At 45.9% G+C, this 13,944-nt stretch overlaps 1 protein-coding gene across 2 annotated transcripts in view; it reads left to right on the forward strand.

The window, feature by feature from the left end:
* The first annotated feature begins 2,284 nt into the window (after positions 1 to 2,284).
* LOC101998381 (A-kinase anchor protein 17B) overlaps positions 2,285 to 13,944 on the forward strand; it is a 37,637-nt gene continuing 25,977 nt past the window's right edge. For both annotated transcript variants that reach the window (XM_026790142.1, XM_026790143.1), the window contains exons 1-2: positions 2,285 to 2,629; positions 11,858 to 11,959. The gene's annotated coding sequence lies outside the window, so the exon portion shown is untranslated. The remainder of the gene's footprint in view (positions 2,630 to 11,857; positions 11,960 to 13,944) is intronic.

A 13,944-nucleotide genomic window follows, 5' to 3' on the forward strand; every position in this document is an offset into this window, starting at 1 on the left:
TAATGATATTTTGGTTTGTTTGTTCGTTTGTTTGTTTTGATTTTTTGAGAGACAGGGTTTCTCTCTGTAGTTTTGGAGCCTGTCCTAGAACTCACTCTGTAGATCAGGCTGGCCTTGAGCACACAGTGATCTCCTAGCCTCGTCCTCCCAGAGAGCTGGGATTAAGGGGTGCGCCACCATTGCCCAGCCTGATATTTTGTTTATAATCTAACAAATAAAGCTTACATGAAGATCAGAGTGCAGAGATAAGCCACTAGTTAGCCACAGAGGCCAGGCTATGGTGGCACACACTTTTAATCCCAGCAATCAGTAGACAGGCAGATGGATCTCTGTGAATTCAATGCCACCCTGGGCTACACAAGATTGAATCTGTCTAAAAGAGAAACAGTTCACACAAAGGTGATCCCAGAATTTAGGATTACATCCTTTTAATCCCAGCACTAGGGAGGTGGAGACAGGAGTGATGTGGCTGGGCAGAGAGAGAGGACTATAAGGTAGGAGGAGACAGGAGCTGAGATTCAGTCTGAGGATTCAGTCTGAGCCTGCGGTCTGAGGTTTGGTAAAGACAGCATTCAGTCTGAGGATTCATAGAGAAAGGATTGCCCCTTTGGTCTGAGCATTGGAAGAGGTATAAACTCTTTAGTGGCTGGCTGCTTCTCTGACCCTTCAGCTTTCACCTCCTGATAGCTGACTCTGAGTTTTTATTATTAAGACCAATTAGAAATCACACAACATTAGGATTGCCTTCCATCTGAGTGATTAGGATTGCATTACAGTGGGCCTTTAAGTTGGGATGCAATGGGGGACCCTATTATAGTTTAGAATCATACGTGTGGCATCTTCTGTGAAACAGACAAGGAAAAGGAGGTGTTGGGAGCCTTCCCAGCTGGAATCATACAAGTTTAGAGGCAAATCGGCTAGTTCAGGGGCTCTGTGGTAATTGTGCAGAGAGGAAGGGGGTCTGAACATCAAGCAGAGGTGAAGATTTATTTAGGACAATGAGCATCAGGGGTCTTGACAGAAGACAGTAAAATTAACATCACCTCCCCCCCCCCCAACCAGATAATCAAGCAGAAAACTGTCCGGTAACAGCTGCAGCAGCGAGAATCTCCCCCAGGGAAGGAGCTGACAGGAAATCTACTAAGTGTCAGCTTTGTGACTTGTCATTTGCGAAAGTGAATGTCAACTTGGAGAACTTGAAGAAAGGCCCTCTAGGCAAGGGTTGTGACCACCCTGGCCTTCTCTGGGTATGGAGCTAAGGAGGGAGGGCACATCAGCTCTTGGTGTCTACTTTCCAAAGATTTACAGCAATTGGCTTATGTTCAGAGAAGACCCTTAATTTGTGCCTTTGAGCAACAGAGCCTGGAATAGTGAGCCAGGAGAGCAGTCTTCAAATTGTTAGATCACCGTGGAGAAGGACAGGCAAGGCCGCCATTGTTTATCCTTAAGCCAGAAGGCCAGAGACCCAACTGGCCATCACAGAGCCACAGACCGAGTCTTGGTGACTGGTCCTTGAAAAGTTTCCCAGCTTATAAGGGCTGAACTCCTGTAGTAGGACAGTGGGCAACAAGAGGAAGATAAACACACAATCAGTACGTGTTCTTTCAGGTCCTTGCTGACTTGGTTGGGGACGATCTGGTCAAGACAGTGGCTGGTTCCCCGTTATGATGGTGGGTAACACTCTCTTCAGGCTGTTCTCTCTCTCTCTCTCTCTCTCTCTCTCTCTCTCTCTCTCTCTCTCTCTCTCTCTCTCTCTCCAATTGTGTGTACGTGTGCAAGTGTGTGGAGGCCAGAGGTCAGTGTTGGTGTCTTCCTCATTGCTTTGCACCTTATTTTGTGAGCCAAGGTCTCTGGCTGAACCTGAAAGTCACCAATTGGCTACACTGGCTGGCCAGCAAGGTCCAGGAAGCCACCTATCTCCACCTCCTGCCCTATGCCTATTTCCCTGGCGAAGGGCTCACGGATTCACCTTGCCACATCCCAGCTTTTACAACTGTGCCAGGGATCTGAGGTGGTGGTGGTTACAGTCTCTAAATCCCGTCATGGAGGGAGGTGAGTAAACCTGGACAAAACCTTGGGCTGGTCAGACCCTCGCAAAGGTATTAACTTTGGTCCCAGCTTTGCTGCCCCGGAGGGGCGGGGTTACTAGAATGTTTGCTTAGGAGAAGGCGATTGGCCCTGGGGAAATCCAAGGGGCGGATCTAGTCTGTGGTTGCTATTGGTTCTGCCGGCAAGTTGAGGGATGGCAGCGAAGGGGGCGGAGCTCACGAGGAGAGGTTCAGCACAAGAGCCCACCGAGGGGAGCGAGCTTGCAGGCTTGTGAGCCCGCATCCCGGCAGCCCCCTGCCAGGATCCAGGAAGCATCCACCAGGAAGCTCCCGGGGCTTGCAGCGGGGCGTTGGCACGGGCACGCGCACTTGCTTCGCCGGCTCGGATGCGGCGAGGACGCCTCGGTGTCGCGACCTGAGCCATTCAACAGCTGGCCTCGCCCGCAGCAGTCCCAGAGAGAGACCAGGAGCGTTGATGGTTGACACTGCGGCGGCTGGAAGGAGGCGGCGACAGGAGCTGTGGCGGTTCCGCTATCCCAGCGGAGCCGAGCGCGGAGGTAGAGAGGCTGCCCAGGCGCCCGGTAAATGCCCCCAGTTCTGCTTACCGACTAGGCGGCCGCGTCCTTCTGCGTCCCGGTTGGCCGGCCGCCCTGGCCTACAAGAGTCGTGGGTGCCTGGCCGGCTGGCTCCGCGCGGGACTCTGAATGAACACTGGGGAGGGGCTTCTGAGAGGACCGGGTAGCCAGGCCAGCGCTAGCTGGAGTCTGGTTTTCTAGGGACACCCCTAGGCTTTCCCCCTTGGATCCGTCAAGCTGCTCTCTTGGGGCTCGGTGTCGCACTAGGGGGCGCTGTGGCCGTTGCTGCAGCCGAGGTCACTGGAAGCTTTCCCATAGGGTGCACTAGATTGCTTAAGGAAAGCCAAAGGATGTCCTCCCTGATGGACGCCTGAGCCAAGGGCTCCGGTTCTCAACCTGTTCCCCTGACATTCATCATCTAGTTAACCACTAGCAAGGGCCCGTCTCCTCTGCCCTCTGTTGACGACTAGGACCTTGACTTAGGGGATTTGAATCTAAGCTTGAGGTTCTAATGTGGGTGGAATTAAACTACTTCTAATTTGATCAAGAAAGCAGGGTCACCCTCAAAAGCCTTTGGAGTGCAGTCTTGAGCTTGGGTCGAAGGGCAGGAGGGTCAGGGGTCACTCATGCTGTGGGTACTGGTATGCCTGAGCGTGTTGGTCACTGGGACTGGTGCCTTCTTCTTTACGTTTATCAGCTGCTTGTTGAGATTTTAGTTGAAGCCAATTACTCCCTGAGTACTTTTTGAATGCCACTAACTCTAAGGGGTGACTTGTGTTGATTGGAACCCTGGAGTCCAGCATGGGGGCCACCGGGGCCTTATTATTTGCCACAGGGTCTCAAAGATGGTACCCATTTTGCCCGGGGTTCCTCCTGCCTCAGCCCTGATTTTGAAACCTCATACTGTTGAAAGAATGTAAGGTTGTGCAGTATAATTGGTAGGGATGACTTCTTCATTTGCGAAAATGTAGTTGTGGTCTCTCAGATTCGGTTCTTTTTTTTTTTTTTTTTTTTTTGGTTTTTCGAGACAGGGTTTCTCTGTGGTTTTTGGAGCCTGTCCTGGAACTAGCTCTTGTAGACCAGGCTGGTCTCGAACTCACAAAGATCCGCCTGCCTCTGCCTCCCAAGTGCTGGGATTAAAGGCATGCGCCACCACCGCCTGGCTTTTTTTTTTGTGTGTGTGTGTTCCAATAAAACTTTATTTGTAAAAATAGTTGATGGTCCAGATTGGGTCTACAGACTATAGTTTTCTTTTTTTTAAATTTTATTTATTTATTAAGGATTTCTGCCTCCTCCCCGTCACGCCTCCCATTTCCCTCCCCCTCCCCCGATCAAGTCCCCCTCCCTCATCAGCTCCAAGAGCAATCAGGGTTCCCTGACCTGTGGGAAGTTCTTTTAAAAGAAGAAATTTTAAGCATGTGAGATGCTAGTAGCCACATTTTTTCTGTGCTCTGTTTTTTGTGTTCCTGTGTGTGGAATGTGTCCTCTCAAAAGGATGGAGTAACTTGAAGCATCAGGTAACTCACATGAAAGTATTTCTTACTTCAGTTCTTGTGCAGCACACAGAACAGTGGAATAAGCCTCCAGGCACCGGTGCCCAGGGAATGCCAGCTGCTACCCGCAGGAGAGGATGCACGGGGCTGACTTGACGAGGAATCATAAGGTAGAGGATAGGGCATGCAGAGACCCTCTTCTGCAGTAGGTAGACCCCAGGATCACACCTGGAGTGTGCCCCTTTTGTCTAGTTTTTGCTATCACACATTCAGGTAAAGTGTAGCCTTTTACTGGCTTCGTGTGTCATCTCCAGTATTAGAAAAATGGTGAGGCTTGGAGCTTAGGGAATGTGGATTTGAAGATCAGGCAATACAAAATGGTGGTGCTGGAGATAGATAGATAGATAGATAGATAGATAGATAGATAGATAGATAGATAGATAGATAGATAGATAGAGATATTGAAGCACTGTGCTGCTAAGACTAGCTATACATTTGTTTTCCCAGTAAGTACCCCTGCTTTTGCCAGAAAAAAGGAACTTTTGTTTTTCAGGATGGAAAAACAATCTTACTTTAAGTATAATTATAGAATTCTTTAAAATAAACAACATTTTTGTCAATCCTTTGGGAATTTCATACATACACGCAAAGTGTTTTAATCTTATTTACCCCTGTTCTTCCCCTAATTCTTCTCAGCTCTTCCCAATATCAAGTCCTGTAAACAAACACCCCATATAGTGTTGCCTGTATGTTCATGGTGGGGAATCATCCACTGGAGCAGGGTAGGCCCGTAAAGAAAACGACACTTCCTCCCCCGAAGCCGTGAGCTGTCAGCAGCTGAGAGAAGAGTCTTTGCTGACTTTTTTCCGAGGTAGTAGTCTAAGAATTCTGATTCAGGGGGCTGGAGAGATGGCTCAGTGGTTAAGAGCATTGCCTGCTCTTCCAAAGGTCCTGAGTTCAATTCCCAGCAACCACATGGTGGCTTACAACCATCTGTAGTGACGTCTGGTGCCCTCTTCTGGTCGGCAGACATACAGACAGAATATTGTATACATAATAAATAAATATTTAAAAAAAAAAAAGAATTCTGATTCACTGTCCATTCAGGTCGACAGAGGTTTTTTGTTGTGGCTTCCAGCATACTCATGGCCTTTCAAGAAGCTTTGAAGCTCACTTGCAGATGGAGGCAGCCTAATACCTGGGCCCCAGTGGGAGCCATCATGGACTGTGTGAAATCCAGGGGCTTATTTTTCAGAAGAGGCAGTGTAAGAACTGGGGCATATGAAGAAAGAAAGCCAGTGACTTATTGAGTCGCTGTAATAATAATAAGGCTCATATTAATCGAGTGTTTGGCGTTAAGTACCTGATTTGCATCATTTCGTGTGATTCTTCAAAACTCATATATACGCATGCGTGTGTGTATATGAGGAAAGAGTGGGCATGGCGGCTCAGGCCTATTATTCTAGCACTCAGAAGGTGGAAACAGAAGAATTAAGGTCATCCTTAGCTAGATAGAGAGTTGGAGGCTACCTTGAGTCACATGACAGCCTGCCTTATACACATGTAAAAGATAAAAAGAAGGAAAATCCTTGTAAGGTAAGTGCTAGTCACTATTAGGGGTTTGAGTAACTTGAATCCAAAACTCGGAAATTTCAAACGTTCCAAAATCTGTAACTTTTTGCATATTGTCATGATGCCACAAGTGGAAAAGTCCACGTATGCCGTCATATAATAGGGCGGCTGTAAAACAAAGCTGCAGTAAATAAAATGACCTGGAGGCTACACAGCAAACCTGCACGGTAAGCATAAATGAGCTCTGTGTGTCCACCCTCAAGATGTCTCCTTATATACAGATCCTTGCGATCGCCACCATTCTGGATAAGGGATACTCCACAGGGATCTTCTACAGTTCACAGAATTTAGGTAGCAAACCCAAGAAAACCGCCTAGCTATTTGGTGCCAGAGGTGGGATTTAAACCCAGGACTACTTGCTTTTGAAGGTAGTTTTGGCTGCTGCTGTTTTTTTTTTTTTCTGTCATAGTTTTGTGAAGATGACTTTGAAGGCTGGGGAAAATTTGTATTGGGAGTGGATAACTGGTGAGAAGCTCTGCATCTTTTAAAGACCTCAAGGAAGACTGGCTCATCTAAAATGGGCCAGTGCACCTAGGGGTAGGATGCAGGCTAGGGGTGCTGAGGTAGGGAGGGTCTTGTTTTTCGTGTCTTGAGGAGAGTTTGCGATTTGATACAGTAATAAATCGAGGATGCTGAGAAATTCTTTATCTTGTGGGTGAGCATGTGTGCACATCACAGAAAAAGTGTGGAGCTCAGAAGACAGCACCAGTTACCCTCCCTTACCTCTGCTTTGTTTGAGAGGTGTTTTTTGTTGTTGTTGTTGTTGTTCAGACCTGGGCATGGCAGGCTAGCTATCCTGGGAGCTTCCAGGGATTGGCTCACTACAGGGACACTGGCACTACCGACATGTCAGCCACGCCTATCTTTAGTAGGTTCTGGAGATCTGAACACAGGCCCCTCCACTCTTGCATGGTAAATGTTTTGCCCACTCACTGAGCCATCTCTCCTTAGCCTGGCATGTTGAGACTGTTTGAACAAGGAAGACTGTGACAAAAGTAGTGCCAGTTATCTGGTGTGACCTACCTGGGTCCCTGAACCTATTTCTCTCTCCATTTTTTTTTTTGAGAGTCTTGTTCAGGTGTGAGTATACTTAATAATTGTCTTTGTTATTCCTAAATTCTTAGGGAGTACCAAATATATACAGTTGAGCAGATTCTTTTTTAAAAAATATTTATTTATTATGTATACAACATTCTGTCTGTGTGTATGCCTGCAGGCCAGAAGAGGGCACCAGACCTCATTACAGATGGTTGTGAGCCACCATGTGGTTGCTGGGAATTGAACTCAGGACCTTTGGAAGAGCAGGCAATGCTCTTAACCTCTGAGCCATCTCTCCAGCCCCCCAGTTGAGCAGATTTTTGCCTTAATGTGTAGTCTCTAATCTATATTACTTGATTTTTGTTTTGTTTCATTTTTCATACAGGGCATTAACTTGTAGTCCAGGCTGGACTTGAACTCACGGATATCTACCTGCCTCTGCCTTCTAAGTGCTGGGATTAAGGGTGCATGTGAGCCACCATGCCCAATAGCCTATACTGCTTGAAAAAGCAATTAAATCTGGGGACGGCCCACATTGAAAAGCTGCAGATCTCAGTAGAAATCAAGATCTTTAGCTTATCTTGAAATTCTAGAAGGTCTGGGTTGTTTCACCCAGAAAAGTCAGAGCTTTCCAGATTGGACTCCTGTAGCTGGGGGGAGCTGAGTGATGTCCTGTCCTGTCTCTGCATTTCATTCCTGGTAGCCCTGTAGTCCCTGGACTTCTGCCCAAGGGAAAGAAGCCCCACCTAGAAAGATTCCGATTGAAGATTATCTTCTTGCCTTACCATGTAATCAGGAAATTGTCAGCCGACCTCCCACAGCACTGTCTATGTGAAATGAACATAATCGTAGCATGCAGGGATGCTGCAGGCATCGTTGATAGGAACTGAGCATCATCCGTGGGCAGCTTCTTTTCCTCAGGCCCGGTTATATTATGATACATTCCGCTGAATCTTTATTTTCTATTCTTTTCTTAGACTCCGGTTTTCTTTCTATTGCATACTGAATGAATATAGGATCTGGGTCAAAATGTTATAAAACAAACAGTTCAGGGTAAAAACAGAAGAAAAACAATTAAAAATAGCATGCTAGTTTGGAGGGAGGAAAGGGAAGGGGAACGATGGAGTTATATTATTACCTCAAAAATCAAGAAGTGTTTGAAAGAATAGCATGCTAAAGTTATTCATCTCGATCTCTGAAAGATTGGAATCTTCTGTGTAGATATTTGTAGGATGTATGTGTTTGTTCATGCATGTGTGGCCGTCAAAAGGCAACCTTGAATATCAGTCCTTAACTTCTACCTTGTTTTTAAGACAGAGTCTCATGCTGTTTCGTATTTCCTTTGTCAGCCTAGCTGCTCCTTGAGCTTCTGAGGAGTCTCTTGCCTCTATCTCCCATCTCACGAGAGCAGCATCGGGGTTACAGACACATGGTACTTGTCCAGATATGCAGGAAGTATGGGCATCTGAACGCACAACCTCACACTTGTGTGGTCGCTGCTTGTATACTTTACCCACTCGACTATCTTGCCAGCCCTAAAAGTACTCTATGTTCTAGAAAGGGATAAGCCACTTTGTGTTGGCACTAGACAACATTATGCCAGTCTGCCCGGGAACTGCAGGGCATTTAGCATTAGTGGCCCCTCTGCTTACCAAATAGTGAAGATGCACCTTCCTGGGACAATGGTTATAACAACTAAAATTGTTCTTTTTTTAAAAAATTATTAGATTTTTAAAAAAATATTTATTAAGAGCCATGCATAGTGGTGCACCTATTACTTTTTGTTTGTTTGTTTGTTTGTTTTGGTTTCTCGAGACAGGGTTTTTCTGTGTAGTAGTCCTAACTGTCCTGGAACTAGCACTTGTAGACCACACTGGTCTCGAACTTACAGTGATCCACCTGCATTTGCCTCCTGCGTGCTGGGATTAAAGGCGTGCGCCACCACCCCTGGCAATCTAAAATTGTTCTCATGCACATATCATTCCTCTAGAAGGGAGCAATTGTGGCACATTTAAAACCTACAAAGCACATTCTAGAGTCTGACATTCATTTCTTTTTTTTTAATTTATTTATTTATTAAAGATTTCTGACTCTTCCCCACCACCGCCTCCCATTTCCCTCCCCCTCCCCCAATCAAGTCCCCCTCCCTCGTCAACCCAAAGAGCAATCAGGGTCCCTGCCCTGTGGGAAGTCCAAGGACCACCCACCTCCATCCAGGTCTAGTAAGGTGAGCATCCAAACTGCCTAGGCTCCCCCAAAGCCAGTACGTGCAGTAGGATCAAAAACCCATTGCCATTGTTCTTGAGTTCTCAGTAGTCCTCATTGTCCGCTATGTTCAGAGAGTCCGGTTTTATCCTTTTTCAGACCCAGGCTGTTGGCCTTGGTGAGTTCCCAGTAGAACATCCCATTGTCTCAGTGTGTGGGTGCACCCCTCGTGGTCCTGAGTTCCTTGCTCGTGTTCTCTCTCCTTCTGCTCCTGATTTGGACCTTGAGATTGACATTCATTTCTTATGAACAAATGTTAATAGTATCCTTGCTATTCTGTGGCATGAAGAGTTCTAGTCCTCTTCTGGCATTTTGTGCATCAGATCCCAGTCATCTGTCCTAATCTCTCTCTCTTTTTAGACTCAGGTCTTTGAGAGTGAACTCAATACGACTCATCACTACAGCCCCCAATGTGTCTGAGTAGGTGATTGGTAGGTTCACCTCAGTTACTCTCAGTGTCCATTAGTGTTAACAGCTCTAGTCTAAAAGGGCATGTTATCCTGCATTACCATTGCACCCTTGGCTTTGAGATACTGGCATCCGCATTCTAAATACAGAAGTAATACCTTTGAAAAGAAGCTGTCGGGCAGAGTTTCTGTTTAACTCAGCTTTAGCCTTATTGAGTTTCTCCTCTCTTCTAATTGTCCCAGGCTCTGAGGTGATGTTAGGGAAGCAGCCATGTGATTCTTGCTCTCACGAAACTTACAGTTGAGGGAAGGGAGGAAAGGAGAGGCAAACCCAAACACATTATGATCGGGTAGCACTGATGTTGTGAGATCAGTGCTCTTTTGGTTGTCCAGGGATAGCATCTCTGAGGAGACTAGACTTTTGAGTCAAATCCTTCTCCCACCAAAAAGGAGTCAGGCATGAACAGATCTCGGTTGGGGCAAACATGTTCCATAGAAGACACAGTGCGAAAGCCTTAAGTGTTATAGCTAATGAATTTGTGTTCAGTAAAGACGCCAATAGAACTAAGATGGAGAATTCAGGAGGGGACAAGGAGGTGAAATGAGTTGAAGGAAGGAGGCTGAGGCCATGTTTCAAAGGCGAGAAGTTGAGATTTCCTTTAAAGCCACTGGAGGGTTTCGAGCAGATGTCTGACATGATTTGGCTTAGGGTGTTTAAAGTCAGGCATGGTGGCACATACACAAGACACATTACTGTGAGCAGGAGGATTGCTCTGAGGTCAGCCTGGGTTACATTTTGAACTTTAGGCCAGTCTGGGCTACAGAGTGTATGCCTGTCTCCAAAATTATGCAAAAGTTTTGATTTTAAATCATGTCGGCTCTTATCTAGGGATGGAAGCAGAAAGGTTAGTTAGGAAGTTGCCAACATGATTCGGGTTAGGGCAACGAGGCATTAGACCTAGGAGGTAGCAGCAATGGGGAAATGGGTTTGGAACATGTGTTGGTGGGGAAGGGATTGAAGTGGAGAGGAAGGGAGGGTAACTCCCAGGTTTTCAGCCCGATCCCCTGGGTGCAGGTGCCTATACTCAGGAAAGTGCTAATTACTGGGTGGGACGGAGCTAGTGGGAAGTGGAGGGCAGGTTTGGGGCTGGGAATTAAGAGTTCGGGTGCACTTGTTTGGCTGAGATACCAAGGAAAAATTCCACTGGAGACAATGAATAGGCAGTTGAATATGAATCTCAGGTTGGCAGAGCTTCAGCCCACATAAAATTAAATGCAAATTAAAGGTGCTTCGGGGTGCCAAAATATACTAGCCTAGGCCTCATACCTAAAATGATAATGATCCAGTGTGAGCACAGCTGGAAAGGAATCAGGTCAGTGATTCTGCTGATGGCCTGATTCTTTGGCTCGATGTTCCAGGAGAGCAATTTGACAATAGGTGATGTAGTTGTATACGATTATTCCTGACCTTTGTCATAGTGTATTTTGAAGAAACAATTTAAAAAAGCTTTGTACAGAACTTTTTATGCTAAGTGTCCATTCTTATAATAATAGTCTAGAGTAATGCTCTTTCAGGGGAAAAAAAAGGAGCCAGGCATGATGACTCCGGCCTGTAATTCTAATAGTAAGAGGGCGAGGCAGGAAGATGGTGAGCTCAAAGCCGGCCTGGGCTGCACAGTTAATTCCAGGCTAACCAGGGCTACATCGGGAAACTCTCTCAGGGGAAAAGAAAAACATAGATCCCTAAATGGGAAGGGAGAGCTAACTGTTCTGGTTTCGTTCTGTGACTGTGATAAGACACTATGACAGAAAGCAATTTAGGGGAGGAAGGGGCTTATTTGGCTTCCTGCCGAGTCCTAATCTATTCTTGAGAGAAGTTAAGGTAGGATCCTCAGACTGGAATCGGAAGCAGAGACCATGGAGGAGGATCGCTTGCTAGCTCACTCAAAAGCCCTTGCTCAGCTAGCTTTCTTCCGGAACCCAAGACCCATTGCCTAGGGGTGGTGTTGCCTGCAGTGGGCTGGACCCTCCTACCTTCATCACTAAGCAAAACAAGCCCCCACAGACATACCCCATAGGTCATTCTGATCTAGGAAACTCCTCAACTGAGGGTTTCCTCTCAGGCGACTGTAGATTATAACAAGTAGGCAGTCAAAGCTAAGCGGGGCACTAACTAAAGCTCTAGTCACCCCATATAGAATCTCTCTGTATGTAATGTTTGCATAGCAATCTCTGGAATTGTTAGTCAAGCGGGTGCAAAGCTCGGAGATTGGCAGTGTGTGGGGGCAACAGCATAAACCTCACAAGCTGTCCGTGGTGAGCATGATAAACAGTGGGGTTACTTAAATTTGTGAATTTCTTTATTCACTTTTGACTTTGTACCTGTTTCTCTCTGACAGTGTCCCTGCCTTAGGATGCCATAGCACGGTGCTCGTCAAGAAGAGTTCCCATGAAGCGTGGCCTTTGTGATATTCCCTTCTTTGATACATTTCCCACAGAAGGTATTGGGTAATATATCCTCTTTTGGTGGGACTTGGATTCCAAGAATTTCACCTTGGGGTTTTAGAAAGGTTGGGAGCCACGCGCTCAGAAACCCGAGTACACTCTGGTGTAAAGGTTGCTTTCGCCCCCTAGGTGGCGACTGATAGGCAGGAATTTTGCTGGTAATTTCAGACTGATGCTCGAAGCTGCAAAACACTGGCAGTGTCGTGATAAGCATTTCCCACAAATAATACTCAGATTATTCAAGGAGTGAAGCAGGAGCCAGGCAGATACTTAGCCACATTTCTTTCAGTCCCCTCTGGCCTCCTTTTTTTTTCCGTGTGAATAAGAGAAAGCAGTAAGTCTGCAGGCAGCGTCATGGTAAATTAATCCAGGTGGAAAGCAGCTTGCTTGGCTGGAGGCGTTTGGGAAAAGGTGTTTCCCAATAAAGAAGGGGAAAGGACGAAAGGACTTGTCAGACAGGTCTGCTAGCTGCCTTGTGCATATAGTTTTTAACTAGCTTCCTCCTTTGCTATCATGGGCTCACTCACAACACAGCAGGACACAGGATCATGTAAATACAGAATTTATGTTTTCTTTGCTTGCTTATTTATTTACTTATTTGTTGGTTGGTTTTTGAGACACGGTGTCTTGTCTCAAAATGGCCTCAGAGTCTCTACATTTTCAAGGATGTCCTTGAACTTCTGGACCCTCCTGTCTCTATCTCCGGATTACAGGCTTATGGCCATGATGCCTGGTATATGTGATGCTGGGAATGGGGCCCACGGCTTTGCACATCAGGAAATCAGGAAATTAATTTGCACTGAAACAAATTAACGAGTCTGATTTTCTCCTTTCCTGGGTTCCCTCCCTTCTCCTTCACATCCCCTCCTATTCCCTTTGGTTTGGGTTTTTGTTCTGAGACAGGATCTTATATATCCTAGGCTGGTCTTGAACTAGAGATCCTTCTTTGTCTACCTCCAGATCACTGAGATGACAAGGCTTGTACCACCATGCCTGGCCCGTTTTCTTTGTTCAAAGATTCTAGTGCCGGGCAGTGGTGGCGCACGCCTTTAATCCCAGCACTCGGGAGGCAGAGGCAGGTGGATCTCTGTGAGTTTGAGGCCAGCCTGGTCTACAGAGCTAGTTCCAGGGCAGGAACCAAAAAAAAGCTAAGGAGAAACCCTGTCTCGAAAATCCAAAAAAAAAAAAAAGATTCTAATTCCCCACAATAAACTCTGCCTTGTAGCTGGATGTGAGTCGTGGTAGAAGAGAAACGATTCTTAGAATTTCACTGTTACAAATCTGTCATTTCTGAATGCTACAGGTCTCAAAAATCCCCTTCTTTTCTTCCCAGAAAGTCCCATTGTCTTATATGAGTTCTTTGAAGCCACCAGACTCTGGGAATTCCACAGAAGGACATAAATTGGCTATGATTCCAATACTGAGTGCTGCTCAGTTTAATGATGTGATCTTGACATTGTTCAAAGATCAGAGCACATGGTTAGTCTCGTGTTTGAAATGATGTTTAGGTTAATGATGTGTCTGGATATGGGAGTGTCTTGACTAAAGAACTGTGGGATATTTGTATTTGATCAAGGTTTACTGGGGATTCTGTATTTGCCAGAAGAGTGGAGATGGAGTTAGGCTGCCTTGACCCAAATAAACGTTGGGTGTCCTGCTGATTTCCATAATGCGTTTGTAGAATTTTGCATGTCTTAGATGCTTTCAAAATGACATCCTTAAGGCTCAAATGCCTAGAGAATAAAGGCAACAAAGAACTACTTTGAGAGAGAATTTGAGTTGTGTACATTGTCCCTTTTTTCCCCTGCTGCTACTTTTTGCATGTCCTTCATTCAAATGGCCTTTCTGATATTCTGACTGCAAATGACTGAGAATGGGAAAAAAACAAGGAGTGGCTTTTGACGTATATTTTTCCTATGACACAAATGCTTTCAATCAAAGCCAATTTCACTAAAAATTATATATAAATATATATTTATAC

Source organism: Microtus ochrogaster, unplaced genomic scaffold (genome assembly GCF_000317375.1).
Source record: "Microtus ochrogaster isolate Prairie Vole_2 unplaced genomic scaffold, MicOch1.0 UNK42, whole genome shotgun sequence".
NCBI lineage: Eukaryota > Metazoa > Chordata > Mammalia > Rodentia > Cricetidae > Microtus > Microtus ochrogaster.